General features: G+C 32.7%; 1 protein-coding gene across 1 annotated transcript in view; it reads left to right on the top strand.

The window, feature by feature from the left end:
• The window catches only part of FoxP (forkhead box transcription factor P), a 375,202-nt gene that overhangs the window by 278,710 nt on the left and 82,387 nt on the right, over positions 1-14,105 (top strand). The window lies entirely within an intron of this gene.

Raw genomic sequence — 14,105 nt, 5'->3', positions numbered from 1 at the left:
GTAGGGTTATACGAGTATTCTCGTTATTAGACGGCCGAGCTCAGCCGGCAATGTCTAGACGGGATCTATCAACTATTAAGCGATGCATTATCGCGTTCAGGTTATGTTTTCAGAAAGTCCGTCGCTCGAATGCAAATTGCCGCCCCGGCCAAGAGCGCAAGGAGAAAAAAAAACGTGTTGGCGGGCGGAGAAAGCCAGGAAGAAAACAGGCGTACGCCTCGAGGGTGCATTCGCAGCGCGGCCGGGACAACATTGCTATTGAGACGCTATTCTTTGCACGAGATCCCTCGGGCTTTGCCCCGCAGGAGGGGCCGAGAGTCGTGTGCCTTCGCGATCGCACCCGCTACCACTGTCCCTCTCGCTGCTGTCGCCATCAATTATTACGCGCTCTTCGTCTAGCGCTTCTTCTCTTCCTCTTCCTCGCTCTCTCGCTCTCTCTCTCTCTCTCTCTCTGTCTCTGTCTCTGTCTCTGTCTCTCTCTGTCTGCCTCCGTATGTCTATCTCTCTCACAGTCACTCGCTCACTCACTAGCTCGCTCATTCGCACGCTCGCGCCCACCAGACGAACTCTTCTTTCAAGGGCCAAGTCGACCGCTTACCAGCCCATCCCTTGTTTCTTTTCCTTACCTATATTGTGCCTATTACGGCTGACCCTTTAACGCCTAGGTTGATAACCAATATGGAATTTCATTCTGCCTCTTAGACACCGAAACTACGACAACTTCCTTGTCGACCGCATTTAATAAAGAATCTTGATGAATATAGTCCATTCGATAATTACATTACCGGCTTAATCGGCACTTTTAAATGAATTCCTCCAGATTCTAAATAATAAACATTTACAAATTAAACTTCCCGAATAATAAGTGTATATGCGTGCGTGTGCACATGCGCGTTTAAATTTAACCTTAACTATTTAAACATCATTTTAGTAGAAATTTTATAAATAATTATATCCTCTTCCATAGCTTAGATATACAACATAATTCTATAATATAACGACAATTCAATGATTCATAAATATTCAAAACCAAAATTAAAATCTGTTTAGTAGCAAAATTTATAACCATTCTGACATTCTATATAAGCATATGAGAATGAAAATGATTATTGAAAGATAAGCAAATACTAAGATATATAATTATGTAATAATCATCATCGTTACCATGTATTTTATTCCAATAGCATCTTGTCACATGCCATTGGTAATAAATGATTAATTGTTTAAATAACTTTTAATATCCATAGCAATGGCTTAGATCGGTTTAATACGAATTATCAAAATAATTGGAATTTACAAGTATCGAATTATTATTAGAATTTACAGCTACATCGCTACATCTTAAGCTATAAATAATTTATATTCAGCAAGTAAACGATCAAATACTTATAGATCACATACTTATAAATGATTAAATATTGAAATGAATGTAATTCTAGAAGATAAGATTATAATTTAAAATTAATGTGGTTAATATTCTGCAAAAAGATAACTTGAAATATCATATATTTTTAAGAGACAAAGAGGAAATTCATTCCACAAAGATACGAGAAAAGACGAATTATATTTAAGGTAATGATGCATCTTTGAAATTCATAAATTCTTAATTAAATAAATTTTCTCAATTAATTAACAATGAAAAAATTGTGGCTGTTTAAAAATTAAATGCTTATAATTAATTGAAATAAATTAGCCTGACGCATAAATAAGAATTATGCCCTATTCTATAAATACATATATACGACGAAATGGAAAAGTGAGTCGGGCAATGCATCATGATTAAATTAATCTAAAAAAATATATATATATATATATATATATATATATAAAAACGGCTGTGGCAGCTTCAGAAGTTCAAAAGTAAGTTATACCTCACGGCCTGCTTATAATATTTTCTCAACTGACTTTCAAAGGGTTCGGTGGGTTCGCTGGGTTCGCAGGGTTCGCTGGGGGCAGTGAGGAACAAAGTATTTCATTGTATCCCCATTGCTTACAGATTGCCTCCTCGTCTTCCATCTCATAAGTATTTACCTGCTTGGAAATATAATACATATAGACGCACTTTTATATACATTACATAATGATGTTTATCGTCGCGGCAGATAACAATCATATCTCTCTCGAAATGTAAATATTTAAGGTTATTTCATGCAATGTTTCACCCTACGAGGAGAGACGAAAATTTCCTCAAGGAATCCACGAGCGAAAATTGTCCTACGCAAGTCGTCCCCTAGACTCCTTCATTTTCTAAGAAAAAAGAGTTTATGGCATATGCCGGGGCTGCTGATTGGTGCCCGTTAAATTTTTGGCATAAAAGGTTCTTTGATTTTAAGCGACCTTTCGTAAGCGTTTTTATTTGAATAACACGTTATGTGAAATTATTCATTGCCATTTTCTGTCCATTGTTGCCTCTCAGTTTATTACAATTCTTACTAGGGATAGCTTCGATATTTTGGAACGTTCGGTTGGAGTTGTAGATTTAAAAATAAAACAATTGCAAATCGATATGTAAGGTAATCTATAATAAAATTCTTTAATACTTTTATGCCAGAAATATTTGAAAAAATCTTGATAAACAAATAATATTATGTTTAATGATAAGCTCGGAAGGATCAGTTTCTTATACAATACTTATTATTGCCTATAATATTTTTATTCAAGAATTTTTCGTATTTATCAAAAATATTTAACGTTTATGGTAAGCAGTGACCTGTTTAGCGCAAAAGTATTGTACTAAAAGCATTATTTTAATAAATATTCGTCGTCCGAGTCATCGATTGAATATATAGTTCTTTTAGCATGTTAAACGATTAATCACATTCTAAATTATTAAACAGTTTCTACTCAACTTCGATAAATATTATGTATAAATTATTTAAAAGAAAATTTATGAATTTCTAATGAAATATTTTGAAGTATAAATCAAGAAATTTATTCTTCTTTTACCCATCTTAATACGCTAAATTTTCATAAGTCTGAGAATTTGCATATATTTTTATATATTTATTGGGTACGTGTATATATATATTAATATCAACTTTATCCATATAAAAAATATATTTGGATATTGATAGACTAATGAATGCCTTTGAATATTCGTCGCCTAATGAAAGTCTATTCTGTCCAACGTTTTCATAAACTTATTCGCGGATAAAAAAAAATTGTGAATATTAATTAAAAGTCTCTATTATGAAATTTATTTTATATAGCCGCTTGGATCCTAATCAAAGCTGAATGATTAAGCAAAAAATTAATTTTTCAAAACAAAGGCATTTCCAATTGTATATTTTGCATTTTTCGTTTCAATTCGACGGTAGAGTCACGCGTTTTCACACGCGTTTAAAAAATAAAAGCAATATTATTTATATTCCGTGTTGCAAGTAGATTTCAGTTGTATGTAAGAATCGATAAGAACAGTCGGTAAAAGAAAAAAAAAAAAGGAGAGAGAAAAGAAAAAAGGAATATTCAAGCGTAAGAATTGAGAGCATAAGCCGCCGCCGCCGCCGCCGCCGCCGCCGCCGCCGCCGCCGCCGCCAACCGGAGAAATGGAAGGAGAATCGATCCGGTCTTTCAATGTCTTGACTTTATAGATGGCCATATATCATCGAGACTATCGCCGTGAAAATCTCGAAAACTTTCCGAGAGACTTGAAAGCTGTAGGCTAAAATCAACGTGGAATGTTTTAAAGGTTTTTCCCACCGTGACACGGAAAAAGAAAATACGCAATTTCCTCTTGGCCGTCATTGTTGCGCGGAGATTTTTTTTAAGCTTAATGATTCGCGAATCCGATGCTTATTTTTAGCTATTCGAGCTTTGTATAAGGAATATATCTTTATTTATATACTCAAAGTCTACTTTGTTTATCATTTTGGTGGAGTGTTGTTTGGTGGCGAATATGAAAGTGGCTGTGATTTTGTCGTAGGAAGAGAATATATTAAATAACCAATTTCAACAATTTGCCTATTTCATAAATTAAATATATCGTAAATTAATCGTATCGTAATTTGAATTTGACGAACAATAAATGCTTTAGCCATAAAAGCATTGAATAAATTATACGAAACACTTGACTTAATTATGAACTTAACGAAAGATTAATATTAAATTTTGTTTTATGTTTGAAAAGAATTAATTGAATAATAGAAGATATTTTCGTGATAAACGTTTAGTAATTAAAATTCAAATAAATAGATATTAAAATTTTAACGGACGAAGGTCTTTAAATAACTAATTGATGCATCGATTTTTATATCTTTTATAATCTTTGATGTGTAAAGAGTATAAAAATAGTACGCGGAGGATATAATGCCAATATTTTCAAAATACTTTAGTCTATACACTATTGGATACTTGATTTTACAGGATTCATTATGTAGGCATTTTTTTGAGCAATTACAATCGACTTTGCGTGCAAAAATTAGTTTAAATTGTAAAATCCAGTACAGTGATAAAACCAACGCCATTTTGTCTCGTTGTCGTTTAATCGTCGAGAAAAAAAACTATCGTTCCCGAGTTGTGAATTATTTAATATCAACTTTAAAAAGTTACTTTTGGTACAATCAAATTGCGTGCTTAAAGACAATTAAATTTGTTTTCAGGAATCTCATTTATATTGGGCGCAACAATAAAATTCCATTCATTTGTGAATTTTTAAAGTTTAATCAGTTTTACATCTCGATAGCTTGAACTTCTTGATATGTCTTGGTAGCTGGTAAAGTGTCATAATAAAATGAGTGTATATACACATCAACTCTGATATTATAAATGAATGTAATATAAAGTCCTTTGTCAGTAGGTCGTGTTACGACGAAATTCTTATAAAAATCTACTTTGTCATTCCATTATATCGAAATAACTCGCTTATACGAATGAAATAAAAGTTTTATGAAATGAAAATGCCAAATAATATTATCCTAATTGAGCCAATAATAACAAAATTAATACGAAGCTAACCCATGAATATACAATGAACAATTGGAATTTCCGGCACGATAACCGAGTCCAGTTTAATAGACTGAGGGAGGACTATAAAGTCGTGCAACTAAACACGAATCGACTGACCATAAACCACGTGATTGCCCGTCTAAATCTCATACGTGGGAATAAAATCCAGAGACAGAGCGCATCTCGGGGACTCGTAAACATTACTTTGCGCGCGAGACTTTTGGATCTCGGTGTCGGATCATCGAAGTCACCGCACACGCACACGCACACGCACAAGAACTAGTTTATATTTTATTTCATTTTATTATTATTATTTTCTTCTTCTTCTTCTTATTATTATTATTTTATTATTATTATTATTATTATTATTGTTATTATTATTGTTATTATTATTATTATTATTATTATTATTATTATTATTATTATTATTATTATTATTATTATTTGCGACTCCCGATTGCCAAAGCGTTAACCGTGATATCGTAAAAGCAGGCGAAGGGAGAAAAATCCGTGAAAACGGATGAGGCCGGCAAAAACAATTGAGAATATGGAAAAAGCAGAAGGAAACAGAGGGAAATAACGCGAATGTCGTCGGACTGCTGACGCTGCAATGGATGCCCGGATACACTGGTAATGGCTCGACCGACGCTCCTTATGTCGGCTTCGAGATATTGTTTAGGCACTTGGGCTGATGATCCCTGTGTGCCGATACCTCGAATCGTTCGTTCCCCTTCCCCTGCCGCCACTTATGATCGTGGCTTTTCAAGGTTAGGCCATGGCGTGAGCAGTTTCTTCTTTTAAATTGGCCGAATAGTCGGGCGAGACTTTAATGTATGCTAAGTGTGTCAGTAAGTAAGTATGCACTTGCAAGGCTACTGATATTTCCATAGGACGATACAATGTTTCGTCGGTTCGATGGAGCTTATAGGTAAATATTTAATTTAACGATTAATCATTGTTAATATTGCAGGCATTAAATAAAAATTATTTACATTATCAGCTTCTTGTGTAAAAAGCCTGGCTTGCGAATACTTAGTTCAGATAAATTTACATTTTTCATCAGATTTTATGACTGATAAGATTTCTCGCTGATCACCGCCATTGGCTTACTATGTTTTAACATGCGATCTGTTATGTCATTGGAACATCTTTATTATTGTCGATAATGTGAAAACACGACGTGTAGTTGTTTGCAATTTATATGTAAAATAGTAATTGGATATTAGATGCTATGTAAAAAGATACATTTAGTGGTTTCAAAATTTCAGTAATTGTTTCCAAATACTTGTAAGAAAGTTTCAAACACATATCCATGGATTTCTATATTGACAGAATTAATATACCAAACAAAAATTAATTAGCATTATTCCTTATGTTTGTTACATTTATAATTCAATAAAAATTTATATCTATAAACATTCGTGTAGAATGACATTACGCGTATTCTAAGATAAAACTTTTAAGTATTCTCGTGCGTGTGATAATTGCATTGAAAATTTTTATAATTTTCATACATAATATGTATCGTCTAATAATATTAAGATACGTAATTGGATTTTTTAAATCGACATTTACAGAATAATCATTAATTATCAAGAATTGAATATAAATCGCTACTAATGTTCTTGTTTTTTTTTTTTCTTCTTTTTTTTTTTTCCTTTTTCTTTTTCTTCTTTAATAACAAGTCTAATTGAGATTTATAATTTAGTAAAAATTTCTTAAATATAAATTAATGTTTATATTTTAATGAAGATGATTAGTTCATTCATTAAAATTTTCTAACGTGAAATGTAGTACAAGTTGAAATATCTTAAGAGCGTCAAAGACGTCGATAAAAGGGCATAGTTGAAGAAATCTTAAAAAAAGAGTCGAACAACTTTGAAGAACACACAATTATGCCTAATAATTGCGTGAGACAATTACCGATCGACGCAGTCAACGTCGACTATCGAAGGACCAAAGAAAGACTTCGAATCTCAAACCTTTTTGCAGCATCGCCACTCTCCTCTCCTCCCCTCCCCACCCCCTCCCCACCCCCGCCATCGCCCCCTCCCACCCACCACCGCCGCCGGCTTTTCTTTGACAATTTCTTTTATCGGATCTCCTCTCGCTTCATTTGAAGCGACGAGCTTTTTCGCAGCCGCATAAAGTGTCGATTCGTCGTCGTTCGCGCGCCTTAATGGCTGCCAGTCAGTCCACTCGTCCTTATTGCAGACTTAATTACTGTCTCTCTGACTTTAGCCAAGTTATAATGGCCGAGAAGTGCGCTTTGCTTGCTGCCTGATGCTTTGTCATTATCTTTCCCTCTCCCACTCCCTGCCTACTATTTTAGTTGATAACTCATAGACTATGAGTTAAAAATAAAGAGAGAAAAATATATTGGAATTTATAAGTTAATGTAATAAATCATGTTGCTGACGTTTAAATTGACAATGCCAGCAATTGAAAGGGAGAATAACGAATTGTTAGAAAGTTTGCGATTTTAAAATCGAAAATGATTAAGTGCGCCTACATTTCCATTTTTTTTTTGTTTTTTTTTTGTTTTTGTTTTTGTTTTTTGTTTTTGTTTTTTGTTTTTGTTTTTTGTTTTGCTTTTTATTTTTACTGGAGCATTGCTTAATTAGTATTTTATTAAAATAATATTCACAATAGTTTTATCAATAGATAAAAAGATGTCTTCCGAAGAGAAAATTATTTATCGAACATTTACACTTTTTAACAAATAGATTTTTACTGATAAATTTTGTATGGAATGAAAAAAAGTTGTTTAAGAAATATCTTAGTAATTAGGAACTGTGCGATGTTTTTCGTTCTCTCTATTTGTCATTGATAAATAAATAACCCACCGAAAACATCATCGATAAATAGCAGGAACAAAAAATTCTCCAAAACCACATTCTCCATACGTTAATACCATTTTCCTTCACTTATGCAAAATACACATCTTCAAAAATCGAAGAGAATGAAGACTGGCTAAAGGTTCTTATTTGCTATCGCTATTCAATATTTAGCGTGAGTCAACAAACGATATTTCATCTCTATTATCCATATGTATACGTATATCAAACTAAGTGAGCCTTTTTTCCATTGGGTTTTCTTCAGACAGTACCGTAACCCTTTTTTGTTCTAACTCTTACTCATTATCTCTCATTCTGTCCTCCTCAATCTCTCTATCTCTTGTATAATCCAACATCCTTTTTACCGCGAGCCGATTCGTTAATAGAATAATAAATAGCCACGTCTGTGTTCGCATATCTTTTTTGCAGGTCCTTCGCGCAAGGCGTATTTCGTCTTCGACGAGTGGCGAGTCCTGAGTAAACTTTGTTACGAAATGAAAAGACTCGGTTGGAGTTGAAACTTGTCGATGAGACGGTTGGTTTTCACCGCTCCTCCAACCCAATTGTTTGGATCTTGCTTGTATTCTAAATTAATTGCCAGGATTATTTTATTATATTCTTTATTAATCTTATATATATTTATTTATCTTATATATATATATATATATATATATATATATATATATATATATATATATATATATATATATATATATTAATTATGGATGAAATATTTTTTCGCGAACTTTCGACGAATCATACGATGAAACTATTTTAAATAATTTATTTTTTTTTTATTTTTTTATTTATTTATTTATTTATTTATCTTTTTATTAATATGAAGTATCAGAAACTATAATATTATACACACTATGGATTTACAATAACATTTGCCGTTATACCATACATTAATCATTTACTTCGGATGGAGAATTCAATTTCTCTAACATAATCAATCTGTAGCGGCCTACGTACACATAATATGGAAGATAATACCGTTAAAATAGCGTTGAAAATAAAATGTGAAATGAAAGATTATAATAGCGGTAAACTATTCCACGCAGAGTGTCGTACCTTTTTTCCTGAAGAATTTCGCACGTGAAAACCGAATCCTCTGTAACTTCTCTTTGCTGCTCCAACCTCCTCCCACCTCGTCCTCCCGAATTGCCCACATAATTTCGAAGCGCACCCGTTCATTTAATATCTCCGACTTGCTTGCTGACACTGTCGAATAAAATATCCCCGCGGTTATGCGGTGGAAAGTGGTTAGATGCGCGCTATATAGTCCACGTGTGTGCATTTATATGGATATCAAAGCACGGTATCTCTATATTCTTGCTTCTTCCTGTGGGTTTTCCGTACTGCGAAATACTATAAAAGAAAAATTTAATTGACTACTGTAACCGAGCGAGAACACTAAAGTCGATTATGTTTTGTTAATATGATTCACGAGCTTGGGGTCTACATTCGCTAACAATTTACTTACAACTGTGGCAGTAATGCTTATTTATTCGGCAAATAACTCGAAAACGGCACTTGATTGTTCGCGTGTAAAAATTAATGATGATACGCAAGATAGTGAGATGATAGGGATTTAATATAAAATAAAAATTTACTGGAATTATCGGTGATTTAACGAGGCGCAATTCACTCTGATTTTTCTGATTGAATTTTTTCAAACGCTACAATATTGAGTTACGATATTCGTGTATACAAACGCGAGTGAAGACGTAGGCGTATTATATACACGATCGTGGCTGTGTGCGTACGTAGGTGCGGGCTTAGGGATGAAGCTGAATTCGCACTTTTTCTACCCCCAAAGTGTTGGCAATAAATATAAGAGGAAAAAGTTTGCGCGCGCCCACCTTTAGTCTTTTTTTATTTTTTTCTATTCCTCATTTCTTCGTCTGCCGCTATCACAGCTTCTTATACTCAAGGGTATCTAAATGTTATAAAGTCAAATGTCTGCTTTGATTTATTACACATATGAAAATAATCACCATACAATTAGAGTGAGCGAAAAAGGATTTATATTAAATATTATATAGACATATATGTATATATAAACTAATTAGGCATATTATAATTAGAAATTGAATTTCACACTCATTCTCTATTGGAAATACTATTTTTAATATCATGAATAACAATGATAGAAAATAATAATATCTATAAATCTTTATTGTAACGATGGAAAACTAATTTTGTCACATTTCGACAAAACTGTCGATACCAGTTAAGTATCAAAGAAACAGTATTGCCTGAAGAATCGTTACATACTAAATAACTCGATTAAAGAGGCGAAACGGTCAGTCTATCCTGAATTAATCTTCACCTAGTGAAGATTATACATATTCGCGACTTAATCGCTCGAAGCCCGGTTCTGCTCTTAAAGCGACAAAGACCAGGCGAATTCCGACGCAGGACAAAACAGAGAGAAAATGCTTTCGCGTACGGGCAACCAAAATTCAAGAGAGAAAAGTAAGGGGACCACGAGGTGGAGGGAATATCGACCGACATGACACCACGTGTACTCGAAAGCAACTGCAAAAGGACCCAATTATGCTTTTCAGGACACTGAGAATAATCGGCTTTGTTTGGGTGTAAATTTGAAGTGGGGGAGGGGGGGGGGGAGTGAAGCCCGATAAAAGTGTCGCCAAGTCGAGGATATTATTTTACCTTTAAAGCATATAGCGAATGATGGATTAGAAGTTGCAAATACAGAGAAAACTTTGAGTCTATATGATCAGTTGGATTTTAATAATTTTTAATTATATACTTCAAATTTTGCATTAAGTATATTGCAGGTAAATATTAAAACTAAATTAAACGTAAATTTTAAGATTAAAATTTGTTGGGTCAATCAAGTACAATTGGCATATTATTTAAACAACTAATCAGGAGTTTTAGGAAGATTTTTATATATTAGCGGTAATATTAAACATTATGTTGAGGAAATTCATTGAACTTCATTTTTCATTTTGCTATATTATTTATAAGATCGACTACAAATATTACATAATTAACAACTTCAAAATATCACATGAAATACATATGCATAAAAGACACCAAGTAAATGTCATACGACATATCATAAAAGACGAAGAAGAAATTCTCATCTGGGCAATAAAAGAGAAGAAGACAGAGATAAATCGTAGCTCATAGCAATAGTAAAATCAAGAGAAAGATGCGTGTATATATAGCCATTCCCGCATATTTGATAGTAACTCGTTGTGTATAAGAAAGAGAGTGAGATATATATATATATATATATATATATAGAGAGAGAGAGAGAGAGAGAGAGAGAGAGAGAGAGCGCGATGGTGAGTGGGAGGGGGTGAGGCAGATATAGACAAGAGCTACTCTGCTTCTACTGCTGCTGGTGCTGCTGCTGCTGCTGCTGCTACTACTTCTGCTGCTGCTGCTACTGCTACTGCAGGGGTAGGGAGATAAGGGTAACACACAGTGCGAGAATGAGAATGAAGGGATAGAGAGCGCAAACGAGACGCATCGAGAGAAAGTGCGATAGAGAGAGAGAGAGAGAGAGAGGGAAGGAAAGAGAGACGTTTCCACTATTGATCATCGAGGCTCAGAGTGTAATGCTAATCATACCCACTCCTTCCTACTCCTGGCCTCACCACCACCCTTAAACCATTGACTCGCAGTATTCGCTTGCCTCTTTTTAGAACCAAGCAGCAGCCCTGCGTGGCTCGTGACACAGACGTGGGCGCGAGATATCGACGTGTGCAGTCTTACCCTCTCCAATCGATCGAAAAAATAAATCTCACGGTATGCTTCGAAATTCTTGTCACAGCCTCATATTCCTTGTGCTTTCCTCATACTCTCATCCAATGCGATACGACTAGAGTGCAAAAAACCGCATTTCAATCCTGAAATTTTATGCAGCTTATAATTTTCAAATTTTGAATTATATCGATACGTAGAGAAAGTCTTATATAATAAGTGACAAAATAGTTTAATAAATTCGCTTGATTCGGTCTTGAGTACGTACGTGAAATATGGTCTTAAAAGTTCTTGACAATTTGAACTCACATGTCAAGTGTCCCGTGAAAATAAAAAATAATCGCTCCAGCGCAAAATAAGCTACATTAAACAAATATAGTAATCTTATAAATACACGTTGGCGCTGCCAGACTTTAGGCAATATAATAATTACATCAGCATATCGACAAACAAGCCAGTCAGCGTCCTTACCGCGAATTCTCTTACCATCGTTGTCTCACTCACTTACACGGACACACGTACATAAAACTCATTCTCCCTCTTTCCATCTCTCTCTCTCTCTCTCTCTCTCTCTCTCTATATATATATATATATATATATATATACGCACGCACGCACGCACGCACACACACGTCTTTCTCCCATCCTTTCTCTTTCAGCATTTGTCTCATTCTGTCCGAGACGACGTTGGTTGCGTGGGCTATTTTCAGATTAAATAGAGTTGCGCGAGTAAGGAATTATCGGGAAACGTTTCGGGGGCTGCTGCCGCTTCCGTAATGCACACATTTGAAATTTTGAGGGTTGCGAGGATTTATACGAGAATTTCGGATGGAATTGCGTGGTAGCATTTTTTTTTTTTAGAGTACTGGACTTCTGGCTATTATGGTGATATCCAGTATTATTAAAGAAACGCAAAAGCTCCTCGCTAATATTGATAAATTAAAACATTCTTTGGAATATCAACGATTTTTATAAACACTATTTTTAATTGAAACGGCAAATTAGTAAATTTATAATTCGCTTGTTAACACGTGGAATTTAGAAATTTACAATTAATAAATTAATAATAAAAATTTATTTCAAAAGTTGGACTAATTGTAAGTCATATTCTTTAGTTGTTTTGCTAAAAATATTACTTTAAAATTGTTTCCTAATATAGATCGCTTTATCCAATTCTCTAATATCTATAATTAGGTTAATTACGCAAAAATATATTCTTGATATAATGTTGCATAGAAATAAAAAAAAAAATTATCGATTTTTTTAATACCTTATGTTATCATTATTCATATGTAAATAATTAATTTTAGTTCAATATTTCTTTTTACATTTTCCATAATCTTATGTATAAACTATATAGATAAGTTATGGTATCTAATTATATAACAGATTAATTTTTTAATCTGTTTAAATATTTATTTTTAGTTTTACTCATTTTTCCACATTGATCACTATTTATACGCTTCGTTATTGCAAAATATATATATTTATAATCATCATAGTAACTGCTCGAAAATTTATATTGTCTTAAAATAAGTTTCAGAAAAAATAATTGTTTTCAAACTTTTAAAAAATTTATAATCGATAAATGTCGTTATTTCGAAAGCTTATATTTTCATTTAATGCCATAAGTTTTCTTCATAAATATATATATATATATATATATATATATATATATTTCTATATACATATGTACAATTACTCTGTATGTATACGTATGTAAAATTCAATATTTGTATCGATATCCGCATTAATAAAATATAAATATAAATAAAATACATCAAATAATATTATTTGTATGTTTATGGAAGTATGGCTGTATTAAATTAATATTCAATCAATATTTATATTTTGTGGATGAATTTGAAAAATGCGATTGCTAAATACAAGAATTTATATAATTAATTGCAAATAATATCTTTTGTATAAATATTCATTAATAAATAAAAACTTGAATAAGTAATTTAAAAAAAAAAAATATATCAACTTATGAATTGAACAATATTGCATTTTTAAATAATGAAATATTCAGTTTTATTATTAAATTGATTCAACTTCAGGATTTTACGGATTTTATTAATTTTACATCCAATCACTTATTTATTGGCATTTGAAAATAGTTAGATAAATAAAAATAAAACATAATAAGAATAGTTGTTATATAAAATAATATAATATATATAATGCATATACAATTATTTATAACGTATGACTATTTATTGAAAAATTTCTCAACTCTCTTGTCCGAATAAAAATGTCATGAATATCAATGATCTAACAACAAGATTTCGCTTATAAATAAATCATTTTTTGATAAATAATTTTAACCAACATATTACACATACTGACGTCTTATAAAGCGATTGTGTCAAACGTATAATAATTGTCATAATTGAAGAAGATATTTTGCGGTGAAACGGCTTCTCCTCCATGTACACGTTGACACATAATGCTATCATCACGTACGTACATCTACACTACAATGCCACTGACGCAACAGGTTTATTATTAGCTTGTATACACACACTTTCGGTACTGGATTATTGTATATTATCGTTGCATTTTCACAGTATCATGTAT

This window comes from Ceratosolen solmsi, unplaced genomic scaffold (genome assembly GCF_000503995.2).
Source record: "Ceratosolen solmsi marchali unplaced genomic scaffold, CerSol_1.0 scaffold6, whole genome shotgun sequence".
Lineage (NCBI taxonomy): Eukaryota > Metazoa > Arthropoda > Insecta > Hymenoptera > Agaonidae > Ceratosolen > Ceratosolen solmsi.
This window is presented reverse-complemented; position numbering and strand designations above follow the sequence as displayed.